The 23,492-nt window shown below is 39.7% G+C and overlaps 1 pseudogene across 1 annotated transcript; it reads right to left on the bottom strand.

Annotated features, from left to right (window-relative positions):
- Window positions 1-6,884: 6,884 nt before the first annotated feature.
- LOC309642018 (cullin-4A pseudogene) lies at window positions 6,885-22,153 on the bottom strand (annotated as a pseudogene). Its single transcript has one exon. The product of its transcript is annotated as a cullin-4A pseudogene (transcript).
- Window positions 22,154-23,492: the final 1,339 nt, after the last annotated feature.

Genomic DNA, 23,492 nt, shown 5'->3' with positions numbered 1-23,492 from the left:
AAGCTGACACTGGATAATGTCTTTGAAAGCAAACAAACAAGCAACTCTGTGATCCCGCCCATAGATTCATGAAACATTTTCGGAACAAGTCTTAGAATACTGCCACAACAAGTGGGCAAGGGTGATTACTGGGTCTGTTGTAGATATCAAAGAATTAACTTTTGCTTCAAAAAAAAATTTTTTTTCAGTTTCATGTAACTGGGTTTGATATGGTTCCCCTGTTCATTTGTCTTAGGACTTACTGGTTGGGAGATAATTGGCTTAGACCTTTAGATTTTTGTGTGAAAGAGAATGGAGATTGAGAGGCAAGATGAAGGAGAGAAAACCGGACAGCTAGGAGCTGAGCTGAGCCATATACCTTCCTGGCAGCAACCCTAATGCTTGAGGACTGCTAGGCTTTCAACAGAGATGTGGAAGCTTGAGCACCATTATTTATGGGGAGCATCCCTGGAGCCCGGTCTTGAAGAAACGGCTCGGCCTGTTTCTCATAAACATTTACGAATCCTGAGCATTTCCAGGATGTGGCAGGCAGGGTTTTCAAACGCAGGTTGTCCACTTGCCCAGCACATCTCAGGCCACTTGTAAACACTGTCTCCTTGGAAAATGTGCTGACTTCTATTTCATTCCCCCCTCAACCTCTCTTTGACTTTAGGAACAAGAGTTTCAACTAAATCACTTCTTCCTTCCAGGGCTGGCGGGACACCATGATGTGAGAGCGCGTTTTTCCACCTGCAGCCCCCTTTTATGACAATGACCTCCATCTTGTGTGTAGGAAGTATGAGTGGCTCTGTGAAAGGAAGCCGGCTAATCATGAGGCAACCACGGCCTCTGGAGTAGAAAATATGAAGCTGAAGGACAGGCATCCAGCCACAGATGTACTAATTTAATTTCATGCCCTGACATCAGCTGCTCCTCTCCACTTAAAAGGAACATTTGCATCCATCTGTCATCATCAACTCTCCCTTTCATTTGAAAATCTCTTTGCTCTTTTCTTTTCCCTTTGCTCCTCCCCCACCACCACAATTTGATGAAATAATGGGGCACATTTAAAATCCAAACTCAGGCAATTCAAATACTGAACGGATGTGATTTTGTTCCATTCTAAGTCAGCCTCGAAGAGTGTCTGGGGAGTAGAAATCAAGGGGCCAAACAAAAAAAGCAAGTGAGAGAGAGAAGATTTTGAATGCAAATCAACCTCCTCAACCCATCTGAAACAACCTGCTGTGAACTGGGCCAGAACGTATGGCCCATTAGCACCTTGTTAGGCTGTCAGAGCCTGAGCAGCTGAAAGGGGTAATAATGGGGAGGAACAGGCCGAGACTTTTGCAAGCCTAGCCCCAGCTTAGTGCTCTTCTACCCGACCCACTCTTGGGCCTCCAGGGGCAGGGCTGTTAAGAGTAGATCCAGAGAAAAGGAAGGTTAGAGAGAACAACTTCATTAAGCTTCTCGTTGACTTTTTAAAACGCACCTTTCTAGCAAAAAGGAATACAAAGGTTAATTTTAGTTTTCTGGCGTGGGGAACTATTTATTTATTTATTTTTGGTGGGGACATCTTTGTGCTTGCTTTCTCCCGCTTCATCAAATATTGAGGTTTTGTAAAAAAAAAAAATTATAGGATATTAGGGACTGCATGGCAAAATATCAGTGATTAAGTCTTAGTCCTCAGAAGGCAAATCCACAAATAGAAAATGTATCCTAGACACACATGCCAGTTACATTCATTTGCAAATGCTTTTAAGAATGGATACTTGCTTTAGAGAGGGAAACAGTTGCTAGAACTTCTCCATTTTCTTCTCTCCTAAATGCTTTGGTGTTCAGTGGGGTTAGTGACAGAGAGGCCACAAATCTTGTTAATGACAATATTTATTTCTAGATATTGAAGTTAGTAGATATTCTATTACTAGGGAATGGAAGTATTTTCTTACTTTCCATCCTAAATACACACAATTTATCTGTTTTAGTATGAAGTAAACTAGAAGAGCCTTACTGTCTTTAACGAACCAATAGAAATGACAGTGGGGAAAAAAAATCTACTTCATGGTTTTTGCTGAAAAGTTTAACTGAGATGGTGTTGCCTTTAAAGTCAATGACCTTAAAAATTTAAGACTAGTGCACAGAGAAAAAAACCCAATCACCATATGAATTAGTATGGAGAAGTTTGGGCAAAGACAGTTACTAGAGAATCTGTGGTTTCCCAAATGAACTCTGCCATTTTCAAACCTAACTTCTTTGAAGTGTTTTAAAATTATTCTGTTGTCTTTACCAGAATGATTTTTGTGTGGTTTTCCTTGGTGAAATAAAGGGATAGATTTCATAACCTCTTAAGGGTACCAGAATATTTCTCTCTTCTCAGGCTATGCACCAACAAGAGATGAATAACCCAAGGGTATTTGTTTTAGTTTTCATTTCAGACACGAGGTGGAGATTAGGATTTACAAAACTAGGATGCTTCTTTTGTCTCTCTGTCAGGATAAAAAATGAGAAATAAATAACCATATTACACTTAATTTTATAAAGTGCAAAGTAAGTGCAAAATTTTGCAAATTTTTAAATAGTGCAATGTAAGTGCTAAATGCTAATAGTCCTTTGCTTTTATTCCTAAGGGAGATTTCTCCCACTTTTTTCTACAGCCAGGATCTCTGAGGCTAACTCAGCATCCTGCTTTTCTTAAGGGATATGGAAATGTCCCCGGGACAGCTGTACTCTGCTGGCTGAGGAGCCCACAAGGTTAATGATCACCCACAAAGACTGAGGAGGAAAGGGAGCATTCTTCACGGGGATGATTAGCATGCTGGCATTCTTTCCTTTGTGGTAACGATGGTCAAGAAGATGCCTGGCGATAGAAGGGAGAATGGAGGGTTTCTGCTTCTTCTGCCTCCAAAGCTTATTAAAATTCATTTCCATTCAAAGAGCCATCCTCTGATTTTCATCATCAAATAAGCACACACTGTACATATTTAAACAGGCAGGAGACCTGTGCCGAGTTCATGTCTTTTTGAAGTGAAGGCCTGTTCTCTTAATGACTGTCCATGCTTATCTCTGTATGTAAATTTCTCCCCCTCCTCTTTCTTACCCCCTCCACTCTACTGCTACCCCAGTTCTGGGATCTCTGATGGGCAGCCCAGATGCCTATTATAACGATAATTCATTTCGAGCGGAATGGAATCTCCTTGTCTAGTCTAGCTCATTATAAAGGTGAAGCCCTCGGGAGGACAGGCTGAGAATGAACAGGTTTACAGAGTTATTTTTTCTTCTACAAGAGGCAGAGGCAGAATGTGGGTGTGGTTTCCATACTTCTCTCCACTTTGGGTTTATCTCCTTTTGGGTCTGGCCCCCATCCCCAGACAGGGCGATTGTCCTCTAGCACTCCTGGGGACCACCATCAGCTGGAAGGCATTTCGGCTCAGCCAGTTCTATATTGAACAGCTGCTAGGAACAGCTGGGCTTGCCCTACTGTTGTCAGTGAGAAACCAAGTGGCAAACGTGAGTATATTGGGCTTCCTTAAAGGGTTCACGTGATCTGATAATTCAGTAAGTACAACACGGAGATGTTGTCCTCTCTTGTAGTGTGCCACATAGATCCTGGTAAGGCTTGTTTTAATTTTATTTAAACATAAGGGACATAAGAAATCTCTTTGAGAGCTTTGGAAATCTCAGAAAACATGATCAAGAAGGGTATCAAGAAAGCAATCATATTAATGGTGAGAGCTCTCTTAAACTCATGGTAAGACTACATTTTCTAGCATAATTCAATTTATAAATGATCTTGTTATAATTATAGTCCAATCAGAGTAGAATAATAAGTAATATCCTTTTATTTTTTTTTTGTTTTTCTCTCACTTGCCTTAAAAACAACCCAACACCCAACAACAATTTTTTTAGGTCTAAAATTATCTAACTCAATCTCATGGGTTGAAAAATCATCTCTACATCTACAAAGAGTCCTGGTGAGGAGAGTGGGGGAAGAAATTAGTTTTACAAAGCATATGCTGAAACAAAATATAAGACAGGTGAGATACGGGGTAAAGCAAAGAAAAATATCCCTTGCTCAGGGTCTGGTTCTTGTGATTTCTTTCTTCTGTTGAAGCATATTGTGTCTCCTAATTTTAGAAACTTGATTATTCATAGGAAGTTCATTCTTTTTTTTTTAATTAAAGTATAGTTGATTTACAATGTTGTGTTAATTTCTGCTGTACAGCAAAGTGATTCAGTTATACATATATATATATTTTTTTTAAAAATATTTTTTCCATTATAGTTTATCACAGGATACTGAATATAGTTCCCTGTGCTATACAGTAGGAAGGAAGCTCATTCTGATGAGGCAGTTTTCCTGTTTTTCAACAAAGAAATTGGACACATTCAGAAAATTTGTCTAATCTCCTTATTTGACTGTCTGGAGTGAATTGCTGCTAGCAACATTTGGTAGCAACTGCTAGCAGCTCGTCTCTAACCTTCAGGAGTCCCAAAGAGTTGCCTGGCCCAGCCTAATTTAGGCACCAAATGACCTGACAATATCTGATTCTTTATTGCTTTGGCCATGGTTTTCTTTGCCTGGGGAATGCCGCTCATTGTTGGTTGAACAGTAAGAATTAAGTTGTATAGATGTAGAATTATTAGAGTAGCTGTTTCAGTCTCATCAATATCAAGATTGGCAAACATTCCCCTTTCTTACCTGTAACAAAAACCAACCAAGGCAATGTGAAGGATTCCAGAAGAGACAATATGGATGAAGCCATTTATTAGATTTATAAGAGCAGAAGGAAAGTGTTAAAGTTATCCCTCTTCTATACTTTATTGAGAATATGATCAATGACTCAGACTATCAGGACAATATCTCTGAGGCAGAATTGAAATCCTAAAGTAAGCTGAGAATAAGTGCATGCATTTTAGGAGAAAAGGGATCAAAGGCTGGAGTGAAAAATGCATGTAAGCCTCCAAATACACTGACTACAGATCTGTCTGAAACAGTTATGCAGCTTTGTTAACATAACTTTGTAAATAAAGATCTCATTTCATGAGACTTTAAAGATTTTTTACCCCTTAGTCCTTTCCTGCATTGAAAAATCATGCCTCCAAACATCAGGTGACAGTAGGCAAAATTATTATTTGGATTATGTGAAATGCATGTGTGTGTAGGTAAATAAGTAAAATTAAGAATAATGTAAAGAACAAATAATACCTTTTGATTGAGAAATACACAAGTTAGCTCTTCTCTTTTGTCATGATGAATTTCTCAGCATAAGTCAAATTGGTTAAAAATTTTTTTTTTCCTGTGTTTAAAAGTATCCTTAGACCAAAAGACAACCCTCAGAATGGGAGAAAATATTTGCAAATGAAGCAACTGACAAAGGATTAATCTTCAAGATTTACAAGCAGCTCATGCAGCTCAATAACAAAAACACAAACAACCCAATCCAAAAATGGGCAGAAGACCTAAATAGACATTTCTCCAAAGAAGATATACAGATTGCCAACAGACACGTGAAAGAATGCTCAACATCATTAATCATTAGAGAAATGCAAATCAAAACTACAATGAGATATCATCTCACACCGGTCAGAATGGCCATCATCAAAAAATCTAGAAACAATAAATTCTGGAGAGGGTGTGGAGAAAAGGGAACACTCTTGCACTGTTGGTGGGAATGTAAATTGATACAGCCACTATAGAGAACAGTATGGAGGTTCCTTAAAAAACTACAAATAGAACTACCATACGACCCAGCAATCCCACTACTGGGCATATACCCTGAGAAAACCATAATTCAAAAAGAGTCATGTACCAAAATGTTCATTGCAGCTCTATTTACAATAGCCAGGACATGGAAGCAACCTAAGTGTCCATCATCGGATGAATGGATAAAGAAGATGTGGCACATATATACAATGGAATATTACTCAGCCATAAAAAGAAATGAAATGGAGGTATTTGTAGTGAGGTGGATGGAGTTAGAGTCTGTCATACAGAGTGAAGTAAGTCAGAAAGAGAAAAACAAATACAGTATGCTAACACATATATATGGAATCTAAGGGAAAATAAAGGTCATGAAGAACCTAGCGGCAAGACGGGAATAAAGACACAGACCTACTAGAGAATGGACTTGAGGATATAGGGAGGGGGAGTGGTGAGATGTGACAGGGTGAGAGAGTGTCATGGACATATATACACTACCAAATGTAAAATAGATAGCTAGTGGGAAGCAGCCACATAGCACAGGGAGATCAGCTCGGTGCTTTGTGACCACCTAGAGGGGTGGGATAGGGAGGGTGGGAGGGAGGGAGATGCAAGAGGGAAGAGATATGGGAACATATGTGTGTGTATAACTGATTCACTTTGTTATAAAGCAGAAACTAACACACCACTGTAAAGCAATTATACTCCAATAAAGATGTTTAAAAAAAAAAAAAAGTATCCTTAGTACATATGAGTCTGGAAATTGAGTAAATCTAAAGACATTTACTTTAGAACCTTGACAACTTAAAATTCTAACATGTTCATCTAAGGGCATGAATTTCATTTTTTAAGTTACACATTGATTTCAAAATCTGTTTTTGTTTGTTTGTTTGTTTTTGCTTTTGTTGTTTTGGCTGGAATTCCATTAGATAGAGTCAGTTTCAGCCCTGTAGATGGTTGGTTTGCTGTTTACAAGCTATGTGACCTGGGGCAAGTCTTATTTGTCTCTTTTTAGGCTCAGTTTTGCCTGTATTAAAATGGGGATTATAATGTCCTTAGTGCAAAGATAAAGCTTGATAATGAAATTAAGGCAGTTAGTTCAGTGCTCAATAGCAAATATTGGCTATTATTATTATTCAGAAAAGTGGATGACAGAGACCTGGACTCTTCCAGAAGAGTATAAAGCAAGAAGGAAGCTGTGAACCAGGAATTCTCTGAGGGGTCTAGTCATTGCAGAGGATTGAGGCTAAAATATTAATTCCATGGAAAAATATTCACTGAACATCTATCAGTTTCAAGTTTCACAATCCCTGCTCTCTTAAAGACTGTATTTGAGTAAAGAGAATAAGAAAACTACACAACTTACTTTGTTCCAAGCCAAAATAATAGAAGTGCTACAAGAAAGGCATATACATGGAGCTACGGGCTTTTAGAGGAGAGACATGCCAACTTCAGCAGGGATGGAGGTGGTCAGAGAAAACTTAGTGAAAGAGAAGTGAAGATGCGTGCTTTAAGAATGAATATAAATTTGAAAGGCAGAAAAACTCATTTACCTAAAGATATGTATTGAGTACCTGCCAGATACTCTTTCATGTGCTAGAGATTCAGCCATGAGCAAAGCAGCTGAATTGCTTTGCTTGGTGGAACTAGGAAGGAACATTTGAATGCATGTTCTTTGGATTTGAAAAAAAAATCTAAATTTTATGATTATAAGCAACAGTGATTTCTGAATAAATATTTTAAAGTCACCATACCTCACCTCTATCCAACATGCATAAAATTGTGGTCCATTTCTCAAAATTAGAAGAAGACTAGAAGCAAAATTTTATAGATAGACATAAAGATATAAAATCTTAAAGCAGAAAGTATACTCTGTTTCCTTGACTCATCCCACATCCATTAAGTTTTTCTATTTGACATAAAGATAATAATTTTTTCTATATATCTATATTTATAGTTATATCTTTGCATCTCTCAGTATAAAGTGTTTTTTGAAAACAGTATATTCTACTTCTAGTTCATAACGTTGCACTCCGAAATGTCTTTCCATCATACTCAAAACAGGTTACTGAAAGAAACAAAACAAATCCAATTATAAAACAGTACTTTTGATGACGGCCTCACCTCTATCAATCTCCTCAAGGGAACAAAGTAGAAACCTAATGTTGATGGATCCTGGCACTCTGCTTCCAAAATACAAAATTATTGAATTAAAGTCAACATAATTATTAGGAAATCAGGTGACATGATGATTTCTAAACAATATTTTTTCTATTGGACTGGCACATTTGCCCTTGGTCTGCTTGAAGGCTTCAGCCTCCTGGGCAATATCGATCTTTACTGAGTTTTGAAATCCCAGCAGCTCCTACAGGCCAGATGCGCCCGCCTCCCCCTCCAAATTAAGATGAATGTGTATAATTGTCATTCAAACTGTCAATATTCAATGTTGCCATATGCAGTGAGAAGTTTGCTCTGTGTGTGTCCCTGTCCATGGTGCTAAAAAGCCCCACTGTGACCAGATGTGGGAGAGCTATTAATGAAGACAGTAGTAAATATTAGAAAAGTGTGTTTGAAAGTAAGATTCTGGCAGTGCTGTTTCTCAGAGATATATGCACTTCATTTATAACTATTTTTTTTTATAGTGTTGACTTACCAACAGTCTCTTTTTAATTATCATCCTCTCTTTTTCTCTGATTGATTGACCTTGGGTCACGGGAAGAAAATGTCAGGGTTTGCAGGGGGAAAGGAACATGTATTTATTAAAGGAAGATGGTTGAACTGAGCTAGTTTGCCACTTCCTATTATAAAATCCTATTTTCAAAGGTTTTACAACTCAACCATAAAACAATTATACTGTCAGATAAAATTTAGGAAAGAAATGACTCTTTGCAAGCTAACTAATTAGGGGAAAGTCCTATAACCTAGAAGTTATGCTCATGAAAAATAAAGCTATGTTGGACTATAAGGGCCTAACTATTTACCACTTATTATGTGGAATCATATAATTTGGAAATCGATAACTAGGTAGTGTATTTAAGAATTCCAACCCCAGAGTTGCACAATGCTAACCAATTAGAATTGGTATTTGGGGAGAAACATTGATAGTGGTGCCAAGAAATGGCTGAGATGTTGAAGTCCATGAGCCAGCTGTTATGCATCCATTGTACTTTTTTACCAGTATCATTATGAGGAAGAGAGTTAGTGAGTTGGCAAGAAAACCTAATGCCTGATGCTTTTGAAATAATTAAATAAGATGGCATTACTTCAGCTCATATTAGGGCCACCTGAGCCCTTTTAGACTAGGTACAGGGATGTCTTAAAATAGAATTTAAAAGTCAAAAACAGGGCAGGTTCAAATTCAAGATTTCTAGTCTTGTGCAATAAATTGGCTTATATACCTCTTGCTCAACAGGAAAATAAAGAGCAAAATAAACTCTTTTTTTCCTAGAGTGGCTGAAAAAGTAAAACCTATAATTCTAGTGTAAAAAATGCTTGAAACTTGTATTTCAGATCTCTACAACCATTAATATGTTTGTTCTTAAAAAAAAATACTGGTATTTAATTGTATGGTAAATTTGTCACAGCTGTGACTAGATAAAAGACAAGAACATAAAAAGGATAATTGTATGAGTGCTACATTAATTCTTGTGAATGAGTTAATTTATTAAATGACTTACATTGAGTCCTTAGAACAATGAATGGCACATAGCAAGTCCTTTTACTGCAAATATATTTTGTTTTTGCTGATGTTGTTTTCTTTATTGTTGTCATTGTAACAGACAGGGTAAAAAAGCTTATTCCCTTCACCAAAACCCCACATTATCAGTTAAGTACAATCACCAGAGGTGTTTGGACAACCTTCTTCCCTTTTCTCCCTCTCTTCATTTCCATCCTGTTACCTATATCTCAATATGCAGTTTCTTGTCCTGATAATCTTGGGTTAAATTACTATAGCTTAAATAAAAGTCAATTGTGAAAAGGCAGAAAGATCTCTCTGGATGATCTCATACTGACAGAATGATCCTTGGTTCAAATAATAAAAAATATATTCAAAGGATAGTCAGAGTTTTAGTCTGGAATCCAAAAATTAAAATAATAACCTCAGTTTCTTCATTTGGAAAATGGGAATAATAAGACCTATCTCATATTGTGTAATAAGGATTAAATTAAATATCTTCAAAGTAATTAGTACTGATGCTTGGTACTTGGTGTCTAAGTGTTTTTAAAGAATTTTTAAAAATAAAATTAAAAATTTTTGTTATTCTTTTCGTTCTTGTTTTTCTCATTGAGACCAAAGTAGACATAGAGACCTTGGAGTGTCTGAAATTGTTTGAGTGGAAACCAGAGAGTAAAGCACTCTTTCAGCAAACTATCTTGTCAGAGGTAATAAAATTAACTCAGTTGCCAGGGCCAAGGGAGTTCTCATGCCAGGCTCCCACTTTGTCTCTGTATAAACTTTCCCTTTTATATCTCTCCGAGGGAGGTCTTCTTCCTAAATAGAGAATGCACCTAAAATCTGCTCAGTCAACCACGAGGCATGTAAAGCCACTTTACTCATCTAAGGGGAGAAGGTCATACCTGGTAGTGATTAATAGACTCCAGAAGTCATTGAATCCAAAAAGACTCTGCTGAAGGTAATGCTCAGGATTTCAGGGTAGCCTCTATATTATATTTCCTAATTCTTCCTTGGTTTTCACCCCTACTCCAAGCTAGAGGCCACCTCCTTCTGTTTCTGTGTGGATGGAGGCAGCTGGCGTGCCTAGTTTCTGGCTGGTGTCTGTAAGACTTACAGGTAATCCAGTCTTCAACATTCTGAGCGTCCCTGTTCCCTTAGTTTTCCATCACTAACCATCTTCTTAAATTTCTTTTTTTTTCCAAGTCATAAATTCTGTGACTATCTCTTTGTTTCAAGTTTTTCCTGGGTGGCTGTCTCCCTGGGACTCTCCATTTTGTATAGCGGCCTGATTTCTAATTTTCCTCCATGTCCAACCCTCCACCACCAACCCTTGTTTGTTAAATTTCACTTCTAACTTTTGCTTTATTTAGGTATGCAAAAGGGACTGAGCCCATATAAAACATGTTTAATTCATATTATAATTACTTCTGCCAAAGTTAGGCGTTATGTCCAAAATTTGGGAGTGTTTGCATCATAACCCAGGAGAACTGATAGAAGTATTTATAATTTAGGTGATTTGAACTAATATTTTGATCTAGACACAGGTTATATATCTATTTTCTGTATTCAACCATATTTTCCCCCAGTAAACATCTTTCTTTAGCTGGTTTGGGTGCGCTGGTTCCATTTCTGTAGTTGCACATCAGAAAATGATATACAAATTCCTATCTCTTCACCGCTTGACGTGTGAATTGCAAACTTTGTGCTGGTAATTATTGATTTGTTTTAGGTAGGGCAATTTAAGCTGTCCATAGATTTAGGATGACAAAGTGGAAAGATAAAAGAAGGAAGAGAATCATTTTCCAGGCAATAGTCAAGAAAAAGGCCTAAGCCTTCCAGAGGTGGCAGAATGGTGAACAGTCTTCTGAGGCCTCAGATCTTCTGGGTCCAGTTCTCTGAGATAACTCAGCAGGGTGACCATGCACATACAGATAAACAATCGTCTTTTATTCTTCAGAACATTCTCCAGGGCTTGCTTGTGCGGAGGGAAGGATGCAAACCCTGTTTGTTTTAATATCTCAGAAATTCCCTTGTATTGCTAAGTTGCTTTGAATAGTCAACTGTTGAATCTTTGGCTACCCCTATGTGTAGAGTAAGGAGATAATTGCTCTGATCCCAGGGCGAACCATCTGCTAGTACAAATTGCTCTGCTATGTGCTTCATTGAAATGCTTGTGTTCGTTATATTATGTTGAAATGTTCATGAAACATGATTTATACTAAGCTGTGTTCCTGGAAAATTTGATTCTATAAATGGGCAGAACACTCTTAATTGCAAAGGCTCTTCTCTCTCTTTAGATTTCTAAACTGCTGTGCTGATTTGATCTGGGGCCCTGGAGAGCCAACAGTCTGTGATAATGTCTGATTATCGATGCCTAGGAGGATACAGCAGTGACAATCCAAATTTACAAGACTCATAACAGTTTCTGAAACCTCCTTCAAAGCAGACGTTTGTGAGTTCTGGAATCTGAAAAAAATATGTCTTGTTATTATGATATAATTCAAATGGTCTTTGTTGATGCTCCTATTGGAGAGTTCAGTTAGTGCCTCATCTATCAGCTTTATGTTTGTATTGTAATACCAGTCGGGGGAAAGTATAATTTGATAAATGCCCACTCCTAAATCTTTTATTGTGCTGTGTTAATGTAAGATTAATGACCATGATGTCTTGAGATAGGATTTTTTTTTTGATTTGTTGCTTTATGTCTTCCAATATCACACAGATCTACAAGATGTATCTATGGCACAAAGGGAGAAAATAATGATTTAAGTAGAAAATAGGAGTAGGGCCTTCAATTAACAAGACATTGTTAACATTTGTAGGTAGATTTTATAATTTTCCAAACATGTCTGCTAGAAATTTTAGAAGTAGAAGTGGTGAGAGGCAGAGAGACTTAAGATATTAGCAATTTCTTCCTGCCACAATATTTCTTACTCCACTGTGAATAAATCTAATGCTAATTTATTTATCCATCTATCCTTTGAACTGCAATTTAAAAAGCCATAAAACGAAGATTCAGGCAGGATGGCAGACTTGCTCAGATTAAATACTCCAGTGACTTTTACCATCTGAGGTCTATTGACATATAATGAATATCAGTGAACCTGGAATCACCAGGTTGGGTCTCCCTCACTGTTATCTTCATGATCCATGATGATTTGTACACACCAAATATTTCTTTGGGTGGAATGGTTTTACAAATAATGTTTGGAAATTTTATATATAAGGCTAAAAGTTAGTAGATCCAGCTTCAAAAAAAACAAATGTATGTGAGAGTCTTCTATCACTCTCTTGTAGACTAGACAGACAGGAATTTAGGCCCTTGTGTGGTGAAATTAGCTTTAAAATTCCTCCTTTGTCTTTCCCAGCAAGAGCCAAGACTGAGAGAAAAGCTATTTATTTGAAACATCTCTCTTCCATCTCTTCCTCATTTTTCATAAATTTGATTCCCTTTTTATTATCATTATTTATGTTTTGTATAACTAGAAGAAGAATTTGTCATGGATTACGTCTTATTTGCAAGAGGCTCTAGGAAGATAGCAACAAGGCATGCACAATATATCATAATTTAGCAGCTTCTCTTGTAAGTCTACTGAAGTAATGGTGGAAAAAATACATATAAACAACTTTGAGGACAGATTTTGAATGATCCAGTAATTTTGATTTATTCTTGGTATTTGATGGAGCTGTATTAGCAGTTAAAGTCAATGGCTAAATGATTCCCAGCACAAAATGAGCCAGAAGTACAAAAGAAGTTTTACAATGCACAATTGAGAGCTCCAAGCCTCCCAGCTGAAATTTCCAAAGTGCAGTGTAAATAACAGGCCTGGTTGTCACTTTCAACTAACAATTCCACCCAATATGGTCTAGCTAGGTAATTTGTCCACTACTCCTTTATGAAGCAGTAAACGCCAGCTTAATTCCTTTGGCCTTTCTAAAGCAATCAGCCTCATTTCTTATATCTACTGCAGAGGAGGGGTGAATCTCCTGCCTCTGGTGACAATAAGCCCTACTCAACAAAGGTGTGGAACCTGGGATTGCATAGAAATGCTTTCCATGCCCATTAATAACATTGGCTGCCAATCATGTTGAAGAGATCTCAACCTTCCCGAGTTCTCTAGGGAAAAGGACTCTCATATTATTTTTCCCTTCCTCATCCAATACTCCCGCTTACCCCTAAACAGCCATTTTTCTCTTCATTTTTTCCCTCTATGGCTTTCCCTGTCACAAAGAGGAAATAAATGAAAGTATTGGAAATCAAAATCTAGCACTCTAACTACCAATATTAACAGAAAGGGAAAAGTGTTCCAGATATCAATAAGAGCCTCAAATCCAACCAAGCAAAATATAAAATTAAGCAGGCAGATGCTGGCTCGGCAGCTATTGAGATAGACTGATTTCCACTGCTTCATTAATTTGACTTGGCTACTCTGAGCAATTTGGTTATACCCTCACAGCAGATTTCTTAGCCAGAAACAGATCCCCAAAGATTACAGATGTTATGAGGGAAAGACCATCCAAACATGAGATCTTTGATCTTTCCAGCCCAGGTGGGAAAGCTAATAAATTTGTATAAATGCTTCCCAGGGCATCTCTATTTAGCAGTGATATGGAAAGTTTAATTTAAGAGGTTGGATGTGGACTGGCGAATTCTCTTTCTTCTCTAACTTCACGATGGCATTCAAGTGCAGAGAAGTCAATCCTTACATCTACCTACTGGTCTTTATTCCTATATTTTGAATCAATGGGTATGAGCCCTGATACTGTTACCTAATTTGTTGACTGAACACGCACCGGGGTCCTAACCTGGGCCAAGACCCCCTGTCCCATTAGGGACGTTCTTTTTTCGATCAGATTTGTGTAGCCAATAACAAAATTGATGCTGAGACTGGAACAGCACAAACTTTATTCAATGGCCAAAGAATGGAGAAGAGGGGACTTAGTTCACAAATCGGCTTCTCAACCTAATTCAGGCGGAGACACCAAATATATAGGAGGGTCGAGATAAACGGGAGAGAACTGAAAAGAGTGGGAGGAATATTCATGAGTTATCAGAGAACAGGGGTATGGTGTGGACCTGAAATGATGCAACTCTCCTTTTCAGTACTTATGTGGGCTTTTCTGGTTGTTGGCCTGGCAATCTTCAACTGTCATGGCACTGGTGGGTGTGTCATTTAGCATGCTAATGCATCACAATGAGCGTATAATGAAGCTCAAGGTCTACTGGAAGTCAAATCCTCTGCCATCTTGGGCCTAGTTGGTTCTAACCAGTTCTTGGTTTTCCTCTTTGTAGCTTCCTCTTGAAACTTAGATAAGAGTAATTGGTTTCTATTCAAGGGAGGGGTAGGGGTATAATTCTGGAGCAACAGCCTTGGTGACAATACTATCATTCATTTGAAAAGAATCATTTGGGGACTTCCCTGGTGGTCCAGTGGTTAAGAGTTCGTGCTTCTACTGCAGGGGGCGCAGATTCAATCCCTGGTCAGGGAACTAAGATCTCACATGCCATGCAGCGCAGACACAAAAAAGAAAAAAAGAAGAAGAATCATTGGAATCATCCCATCATTTATTCATTCACCAAATATTTACTGTTCTTACTGTTGCTAAGCATTGTAATGGACATTAGGGATGAAAAATGAACACTGCTTGGTCACTGCACTTGCAGAACTCAAAGTCTCATGGGAAAGTCAGATATGTAAATAGACTATTATAACACAATAATCACATAATATGTGTATATTATTATGTGTGTATACATATTATGTGTATAACATGTGTATATTATTATTGACATAAAAACCCTGAAGAGAGAGGAGTAATTGGGAGAGTTATGAAAGGGTTATAAGAGCAAGTGGTATTTGAGTGTATTTCTAAAAGATGCCCAGGAATTTGCAACTCTTGTTAAAGAGCTGCTGTGGTGGGGAGGCTCTGGGGAGGTGTGGTCACTACTCAGGAAGATTTTATTGAGCCATTACTGTCTTTCCAGCATTGTGTCAGGTGAATTCATTATGCCCACACAACTCCATTATCACCACCTGATCTTCCTGGGAGACATCTCCAGGATGGAAAAGAAGGGGGTGGAGTTGTGGTGAGGAAACTTTGAGCTTCATTACCTAAAGGTCATTTGGAAGAACAAGATGATTGTGTTCAGCTCCTCTTTGGAAGTTTCTCCTGAGCTGCCAAAATGCCACCATTTAAGAAGACAGGAGCAGAGTTTTTCTCTTTAATTTCTCTGCTCATTAAGCCTTCACTTCTGAGGTGTGAAAATGACTCCAGGCTGGTAATAAACTGTTAGAGAAGTCATTATTTTAAAACCGATCTTGATCCCAAAGGGGATGGGTTGGTACAAAGCACAATTGCTCTAAGATCAGCTCCTCTGTAGGACAATGATTGTTCAAATGTTTCAGTTATCATAAGAATAAGAAAGGGCTGTCTAGTTACTGCAAGAAAAGATGAAGCACAAAGCTCCCAGAGCTAGGCAATAATCACACTAGTCTATTTTGGGGGGTGGGGAGAGGGTACATTTCAATGGGGGAAAATTATAGTATTGTTAGCCTGTGTATTATAATGCAAAGGAAGCTGAAAGGGTACTGAAAGGACCAAAGTAGACAGAAGTCACTTTCAGGGAGTTTAGTGACGTTAAAGAAGGGACTGGGAAGAAGTTGGACTAACAACAATGCTGTTAATGATAACAAGATCCTCCTGAAGCAGTAAATGTCACTCACCTCCACTCCCACGAGAACTTAGTCCTGGATAGACGCACCTGGTCAGTTTTGCTTTTTTCACATTAGTTCTCATTTTGCCCCCAAATTAGTAAGGGGCAGGAAAGTTTCTCTTGACTAGCACTTTCCCAAGGCAGTAAGTCCCAGACCTTTGGTACATTGACCTTCTGTATCCTTTCTCTTCCTCCCCTTCCCTTCCTCCCTCCCTGCCTCCCCCTCTGCCTCCCTCCTTCCTTCCTTCCTTCCTACCTTTTTTCCTTTCCTTCTTTCTTCCTGTTGTTTGTTCAATGCTTAAGGCTATATATTTCCTCTTAAAACCATCATGTACAATGCAATCTCTGAATTTCTCTCTAAATAAAAGTGAACTAAGACAATTTGATTTCAAGAAATTTTTGAGCATACAGTGGAACCCAGTGAGATAATCAAAGAGCTCCTGCGTTGTTGCCTAAGTGGGGATTGTGGGAGGTGTAGAGTGAAACATGATTGATTAAATGTGGGTAAAATGTTATTCTAAGGTTTTGGCTTTTCATCCCCTTTGAGCAATCAACCCCCTCTGCTTGGACAAATTAAGGGTCATGATTAGAGGGAAACTGAAGCTTCTGGCTGGTGATATAGCGATGCTGTTCCTCAGGAGCTAATCTCTTCTCTGGGGAAAGGAACCCATCCAGTCACCTCACCTCTGACCTAGAGCCAGTGAATCTGAAGGGGAGAAGGAATAGTAAAACCCCTGTGGTCTACACAAGGTTTTGGCTTTTCTCCTGAGGTTACTAATTATTTCCTTTCATGGCAATTTGGTCACATGTCCTCATTGTAAATCACCCAGGGACCTGCCCTTCACCTCTAAAGACCCATTCTCAGCTTTCCGTTGGCCACCAGGTGCATGGCCTTGTTCAAACACATAGCAGTTGTTACTCAAGGCATAAAATGATTAGTTGTTCTTTTGGTAACGGCTCTCGGATTCTATGGTCGCATCAGCAATCAAAAGTCATATCTTATAGCTCACCTCTTCTCAAACCCCTTATGTTATATGGTCAACTTCCACGTGATGGGTTATTCTCCAGCCCCTTGAAAATCAATTCAGCAACAGATGGCAACTAATGAGGAGACTGGATGTTAGGGATCTAATCAGAGCACAAAGGAAAGAAGAGAGAACACATGGTGATCTCAACTGGAGTGATGTGATCAAATTTCTCATGTTTTTTGGCTCATATTGATGACTAAGCCTTGTCTGTTGCCTAGGAAGTTTGGCAAATAGAACCTCTGTGGCCTGTGGGAACAGCTCCAAGAACTTTACCATCAAAACCCCGACCAGAACACGACCACTACCTCCAGCCCCACCTTCACCACCACTACCTCCACCTCCACCTCCAGCACCTCCTGCATTTCCACCTTCGCATCCAGTGCCACAGTGAGCACCAGCACCATCACCATCATCACCACAATCCCACCACCTTCACCACCACCAGCACTGCCACCCGATCCACTTCAGATCAGTACATGAGTAGGCAGCGGCATCTTCCCTATATTTGAATGAGGGCTTTGTGAGTCTGCCTTGCCCCAATTCCTCTTCTTTTGGGAGCTTCAGCTGATCATTTATTTCTTTTTAATTTAAAATTTTTATTTACTTAATTTTTTAAAAGTGTAACCTTCATTTTGTTTAAAACTCAGAAATTATGAAGAGTATAAGCACTGAAAAATTTCAAAATATAAATATATCCCTTTTACACAAATGGTAGCAGATTATATACAACATTTATTTTTAACTCTCTCAACAATGTGTCTTGGACATCATTCCAAAAGAGTCCATAAATAGCTTCATTCTTTTAAAAATATTTTTAAAAGTTAAATTTCTGCTCTTACCTATATTAATTCTTTTCCTCTCTGTTACTTGGGTTTATTTTGGTGTTTTTAATTCTAATTTCTTCTGAGAGACGCTTAGCTTATTGATGTTCAATCTTTCCATTTCTATTTCTATTTTTTTCTAGTATAAATAATTATCGCTATATATTTCTGTATATTCCATTAGCTTCATCCCAGGTAAAGTATATACATAATTTTGTTATATTTTTATTCAAAATATTAAAAAAAAATTATTATGCTTTGTTCTTTGACCTATTTAAAAGTATATTTCTTAACTTTACCAAACAGGGCTTTTTCAAGTTGTCTTTCTGTTGTTGATTTTTAGCTTAATTGAGTTGTTGTCAGAGAGCATATTCTATGAAGTTTATTTTTTTTAAAGTTGTTCATTTTGCTTTATGTCCCAGTATATAATTATTTAAAAAAATGTTCTATGTATGTATGCTTCAAAACATATATTCTATAGGTCCTGAATTGAGTCTTCAACAGATGTCTATGAGATTTATTTTGTTAATTTTGTTTTTCAAATATTCTATTTCTTTACTGACTTTTTTCTTGTTATATCAATTCCTTGTAGTTGTAAATTTTTGCTTTATATATTTTGAGGCCCATATTATTAAGTGCATGCAAATGTAAAATTGTTATACTTTACTTTTATATTTAGCCTTTATTATTATAAGTTATCTTTATCCTTATCTCTAGTGAAGCTTTTCATCTGAAAGTCAGTTTTGACTGATATTAAAATAGCTGCATGAGATTTCTTTTGTTTAAAGTTTTCAATTTTTAAAAGCCTTTTTTTTTTTCAAAAAAGGGAGAATCTTTTAATAATTTAGCACAAAAATCAAATTATATAAACTTGGTATATTCCAGAAAATATTGCTTTCAACACTTACACCATGATCAAAATTCCTTTGGTAGCTTTTCATCAAAATGAAGCATGCTATTATGTAAAATATAAAGCACTTTTAAATGTTCTCAGAAAAGTGTCTTTGTTTTAGTTACCAAACGAACATCATCGTCCACTGCTCAGCCTCAGCTGCGCGCACACAACATGAAAGCAGGTGCCACCGAGGTCACCCCTGCTCACAATGTCAAGTCTCCTCCGAAACGTTTACAGTGGTTAACAGCAGAGGACAGCCACCCTGCCCAGGGCCGTGAAAACAAAACCAAACTTTATTGTCGCAATCATACAAACACTGCAATTAGAAAAAAGCAAACAGCAGTTCCCCAATGCAGAGAACGGGGCTGCTAGGCTCAATCTTAGAACAGCAAACACACACACATTGCCCCCCTCTAAACCCTCAAACAGAAAATCCCCAAGGGACGCAGTGGAAGTAAAGTGAAGGCGCTGATGGGCTCGCGGCATCACACACGTCGGACGTGGTGTCCTCTTGGTGCATCAGAGGTCTCGCCAAGGAGCCCCATCCTGAAAACCAGTCCTCAGAGGTTAACACTTGTTGAAAGACCTGGAACAGATGCTACTATCCAGGCTGCATAATCGACCAGCCAGCTTTAACACTGACTGTTTCTCCCTAATGTTCACCAGTAAGGGTTCTTGTTTTGGGTCTAAGAGCTTGTGTCCCTGCAGCTACAGAAGGGCAGCACGGAGGGTCTCACACACACACACACCGAACATCAGCTTCTGCCACGAGAACACCGCTTACAGAGGAGCCTCTTTTAAGAAACCAGTATCTGCTTGTCCGACCTCAGTCAGTCTGTAGAGCCATGGAACCATCCAAACACCTAAAAGAACAGGAGGAAGAACTGGAGGGAAGGTACACAAGCCATTTAGAAATCCTTGAGCCTGTGAAGGAGGATCCAAGGATCCCCCCTTTCCTGCTAGTCCCAAAGCAGCCATGATGCTAAGTCCCAGAAAGTCCTGGAAACAGCACAGAAGTGTTTCTGCCCTAAAGATACATTCTAGTGTCTCATGGGAGGAGCCGCCACGAGCCTCAGGCCATGTAGCGGTACTGGTTGGGACTGTCCTGGTCTCTCTCCATGTAGTCTCTGTCTATGAGAGATTTGATTCTCTTTTTCAAATCTCCAGGCTTGATGAGAAACTTCAGCTGATTATACAATTCGGAAACGAGCAGGTTGTGGCCCAGCGTCTTTCTCATCTTCATTATCCTGACGATGGCGGTGTCGATCTGGTACTGCCGGTCCTGGAACACGCGCTCTGTGGTGCCGACCTGCTCTTCAACGGTTTCCTTCATCTGAATTTGACTGATCTTGATCCGAAACAACTTGTGCTTGAATTCTCCATTGAAGATGAATTTGTCTCCGTCTTCGACCTCCCTTCCTTTGGGACTTTCGATCAGGACACGCACTTTCCTGCAGGCCAGGGACTGCAATGTCCTCCGCAGCTTGTCCTCTATCCCAGTGGCCACCTTTATGTCCTCAAAGCTGAATCCGTCCCCTTCGTTGAACACGAGAAGCACCAGCGTCTGGAACAGCGACACCTGGAACTCCTTCTTTCCCTCTTTAAACTCTGCTTTCAACACGGCGTGACCCAGTGTAGTTTGCCACTGAAGCTTTCAACCGCTGTGCTTTCCAAAATAAAACGTCTTGAATACTTCCAGAAGTTTAATCATCTCTGGAGTTAGATGTACTTCCATGGGGGTGTACATCGGCCAGTATCCCATCGTAAGTAGGTTCACTGTCAGGTCTATAGAGCCCGGGTCACTTTGATTCTGCATATACTGCTTGAAATGAACTATGATGTCCTTAGAGAGCTCCATGTTCTTGAACATGCCTTCCAGCTTGCTGGCGAAAGCAGCCCCACACTCGTGCTTCAGCTTCGACAGCATAGACTTTTCAGCATCAACGGAGGCACTTTTTCCAACGAGGAGTCTTTTTGCCCAATCTTTCTTATAAAATGCTTCAAAGACATCTTTACCGTGAATGAACCGGAATAGGATCATGATCTTGTCCAGGATCCTCTCCAGCTCCTCGTCCGTTGCTTCCTTATTACCTGCTCTCAATTTTGAATCAACATGCTTTGCGATCAGCTCTGCAGGTTTGTTTGGCCTCTTGCTGATGAACGATTCGAAGGACTCCTTCATCAGGTTGATGAACTTCTCGCTCCTCTGGAAGCACACTTCTATCACGTGGTCCACTCGGTCCTTGAAATCCAGCAGGTCCTGCACCATATCTTTATCTTTTTCAGGATTGATAACGATCGTTGTCCCAAAAGTCTTGATGTACTCGCTCCAGTGCTGCAGCAGCGCCTGCTGGCCGCCCCGCACGCGGCTGAACAGCTGGTACATCTGAGTGAGGTCGGGCACTCTGTTCTCACCCAACAGGTGGTCCAGCCCTTTCTGCAGAATCGCTGTTAAATGTTCTCCTAACAGCTACTTCTCCACACAGGCAATCAGTGGTTTCTGTGTGCTGTGGTCTAGATACGTGATCACGCGGTCACCCTCCTCCCCCAGGCGCTTACTCACATGTCAGGTACTCCGGAACCTCTCTTTCTTGCATTAACCTTTGGCCTTCTGCAGCATATAAACAATTAGTTTCTTCCAAAAATTTCAGTTCAAATGAATCTTTATACACCTGGAGGTCGGACAGCATGCCCAGCAGGCTCCGGTCCACGGCCTCCCCGCTCCGCTCCCTCTTGGTCAGCAGCAGGATGCCATCGATGGTTTTCGTCTGAACCATTTTATCACTAATAATATGGTTTCTAAATAGTTCTAATCCCATATCCCAGATGGAAGGAAGCACGGAATTCTGAAGCACATAAGTACGATCCAGAAACAGGAAGATACTTCTGATCATGATCATTTGTCTGCAGTGATCCTGCCAGCATGTGTTAATCTTCTTTAAAAATAAAACACTATCTAGCGAGTTCTCTAAACTGAAGGATTTGTGCTTGCACGTGGCCTTCACAGACCTGGCGCAGCTGCTGGTAGAGCACTTGGGGAAACTTTGTGAGAACAAAGATTTTCAACAGCCTGGTAGAGCTCTTCCAGGTTCTATCTGATGGAGGTACTACTTTGTATGGCTTTCACTGCTTCATGAAGTTTCTGCCAGGTGTCCTGAGTGTAGTTATCAGGCAATTTAGGTCTGTCTCGGAAATTCTTGAGCATGAGCTTCTTGGAGCCGCCGGCGGCCCCGGGCTTGGAGGTGACGGCGGCCGCGGCGAGGGACGCGGGCTTGGTGAGGCCGTTGGTGTGTCCGACAAGCGCCGAGAAGTTGCCCTTCCGAGGGGTCTCGTCGGCCTCGGCCTCGGTCTCCGCCGCCCGGACTCGCCCTCCCTCCGCTGCGCTCCCTCAGCCCCGCCCGGCCCGGCCCAACCGCCGCCCGACCCGGCCCGACCAGACCCGGTGCCGCAGGCCTCGGGAGCGCGCCAGACCCCGACCCGACCCAGCCCCGAGCTCGCGGGCGCCGCGGTCCGTGTGGAACCCGCAACAGCCGAGGGCCCGGCAGGCCGGGCACCGGGGCGCCGACAAGGCGGCTTCGTGTGGGGGGCAGGGAGTCGCAGCGCAGCCCCCGACCTTCCTCAGCCCGGGCGCGCCGCCGTGCCGGCCCCTTAAAAGCCTTTTGTATCCTTAACTTTTACATATGTTTCTTTTAAATAACATATAACTATGCTTTTTGAAAGTCAGTCTTTTACCTAGACTATTTTGTCCATTTATAATAATATAATTTCTGGAGCTTTTGCGTTTAAATCCAACATCTTATTTTGTGCTTTATGTCTGCCATACCTTCTCTATATTCATTTTTTACTTGTCTTGCAAAAATTTGGATTAATAATTTTTTATCATAGTATTTTTTCCCTCTACTAGTTTATGTTAAAGACATAGTTTCTATTTTTTTTTCCTAGGGACCTTAGAATTTACAGCATGCACATTAGGTAAGTCTAAAATTAATTAATATGCCTACCTACCTCCTAGATAATTTAAGAATTATCATAACATTTTAACGCCTCATGGATTAAATGGATTTTTTGTTGTTTTTGCTGCCATGTACTTAAATATTATTTAAAAAAAAATAACCCCACTAGGTATTGTTATTATTCATCTATAAACTATAATCACTAAATACATGTTGCTATTATTATTATTATTTTTTTTTTTTTTTAACATCTTTATTGAAGTATAATTGCCTTACAATGGTGTGTTAGCTTCTGCTTTATAACAAAGTGAATCAGTTATACATATACAATATGTTCCCATTTCTCTTCCCTCTTGCATCTCCCTCCCTCCCACCCTCCCCATCCCACTCCTCTAGGTGGTCACAAAGCACCAAGCTAATCTCCCTGTGCTATGCGGCTGCTTCCCACTAGTTATCTATTTTTCATTTGGTAGTGTATATATGTCCATGACACTCTCTTACCCTGTCACATCTCACCCCACCCCCTCCCCATATCCTCAAGTCCATTCTCTAGTAGGTCTGTGTCTTTATTCCCATCTTGCCACTAGGTTCTTCATGGCCTTTTTTTTTTTTTTTTCCCTTAGATTCCATATATATGTGTTAGCATACTGTATTTGTTTTTCTCTTTCTGACTTACTTCACTCTGTATGACAGACTCTAACTCCATCCACCTCATTACAAATACCTC

The sequence above is a fragment of the Balaenoptera physalus genome (assembly GCF_965194825.1).
Source record: "Balaenoptera physalus genome assembly, chromosome: 1".
Taxonomy (NCBI): Eukaryota; Metazoa; Chordata; class Mammalia; order Artiodactyla; family Balaenopteridae; genus Balaenoptera; species Balaenoptera physalus.
This window is presented reverse-complemented; position numbering and strand designations above follow the sequence as displayed.